Here is a 2,112-nt window from a genome sequence, read left to right on the forward strand (position 1 = left end):
GTCCTGTACCTAAAACATCCCAGAGACACGTATAAATGAGTTCACAACAATGCGATATCATATGGAACGACAAATACACAAGTAGTTTGAATCAGTCATTGGCACATCTGAGAGACAGCAGCGTTCAATCTGTACCTTCTGCCAGTCTTGCCATCAGCTGAAGTCGACCCGTCGTGCCCAAGTCAATGCCAGTTCTCTCCAGTTCATCATTGTCCAAGAAGGAGCTTGCAGAGGAGGCATCCGAACGCTCGGTAACATGACCCACCTTCATTGGCCGTCCTGCAAGCTCGAAACCATTTAGCTGCTCCAGGGCTTTTTTAGCACATTCTGCATCTGCAAACTGCACAAACAGACAGTTAATCAGCATCAGATTTATGATGCAATGGCAAAATAGAACTGTCCTTGTCTGTTTGAAATGAAGTTTTACATTATGCAGATATAGTTGAGTCACAACATGATGAAAAAAGCTGCAAAAGTGGGTCATTTAGAAAACATCAAATCGCAAAGGCTGTGGTTTATTAAAAAAATATATATAAACAAACATTTTTCAGCCAAAATAAAAGCTTGTTGATTTAGTTTTGAAAAGGAAGAAATTATATTAGAATTGAAGGTACAATACAAGACAATATTAGTACTTTAAAATTACAGTTGAACTGTAAAATAAAATTATATTTTTTCTTAAATACTAGACTTTTATTTTACAGTAAAATATTACAAAAGTAACAATTCCTATTTTGTTTAATAAAAATTACAACAGTTACTACTATTATATTGATAATCACAAACTTTTTGTCCAAATTGTACAGCCCTATAATTAAGTACAGCAAACCTGGATCTTAAAAAAAAAAGAAGAAGAAAAATTAAATTGAAAATTAAATTAGCTTTTTGATGAACTCACTGATATGAAGCCATATCCTTTCGACCTGCCAGTCTCACTGTCCATCATTAGCTGAATGCCCTCAATCTGAAATGAGGAAAGAAACTCACATTAAAAAGAAGATTCACTCCACATTAGTTTTAACTCTGGTTTAGCCGCAGCTTATTTATGCATGCTAAACCATTTCAAATGCCAGCCACACCTTTCCGAATGGCTCAAAAATGCCCCTGAGCATGTCCTCAGTTATATTGAAGTGCAGGGAGCCCACGTACAGCCGCATGGGCCCTGCACCACCTCTCTGGAGCATGCTGGCCATGGCTGCTGCCCTGTTCTTCTCAGCCTGAAATATGCAACAATTCGACAAACTGATTCACATGCATTGGATTAGGAAGCAGACATTGGATTTGCGGTTTGTTGATGCTCTAACCTGTGAAACCTGGACTATTATAGGCACTCCCAGAACCCTCTGCCCTGTCAGGCCGATTGCCAACGGTACTGATGTCGCCTCCACAAACTCAATGTAGGCAATGCCCTTTGACCTCCGAGAGTTTCTATCCGAGATCATCCTTACGTCACGGACCTTAAAAAAATGGATACAAAAGCTCTCATGTGTTTGAACTTTTATTTAACATCAGTAAATGGAGAGAAAACAGAAAAAGAAACCAAAAAGTTAATCACAACCAGGTAGAGGTCTGCATTCCCACGGCTCTCCCGCGGGACCCGACCGATTTTTTTGCACCGCGGGATTAAATTCCTGAATAAAACGCAGTAGCGGTCGGCTACTCTGGTGTAGTTTGAACGGGAGCGGGCAGTCTAACAATATGGCAGTCTAACAATATCCCGTTCCCGACATCCATTTAGAACAGCATATCTGCGCTTTATTCTTATTGACCACCAGTACAGCTTGCGCTCAGGACTGTTATGCACGCATGCTTTAAATGTTGCGCGTTTTATTTGAGAGGTCTATACGCAGCATGTGCATAACGATGCTCAGAGCAGGCTGTACCTGTGGTAAATATATGGCCCTCAGACAGAACAGGCTATTTTTGTACAACTTACATTTTTATTTTTTTTTCTCTCTTCGACACTTTTTTCTCTATTGTGTTGTCAATGTTAAACGAATTGTATCCTGACAAGACGAATAAAAATAAGAAATACAACTTGTGTACATTTCTCTGACACTTTTTTTCCTACTGTGTTGCATAAAATATTAAACAAATTTTGTGTCTTAAGAT

The 2,112-nt window shown here is 39.2% G+C and overlaps 1 pseudogene; it reads right to left on the minus strand.

Annotated features, from left to right (window-relative positions):
- The window catches only part of LOC107702852 (RNA-binding protein 39-like), a 14,172-nt pseudogene that overhangs the window by 4,203 nt on the left and 7,857 nt on the right, over nucleotides 1-2,112 (minus strand).

This window comes from Sinocyclocheilus anshuiensis, unplaced genomic scaffold (genome assembly GCF_001515605.1).
Source record: "Sinocyclocheilus anshuiensis isolate Anshui unplaced genomic scaffold, SAMN03320099.WGS_v1.1 scaffold366, whole genome shotgun sequence".
Taxonomy (NCBI): domain Eukaryota; kingdom Metazoa; phylum Chordata; class Actinopteri; order Cypriniformes; family Cyprinidae; genus Sinocyclocheilus; species Sinocyclocheilus anshuiensis.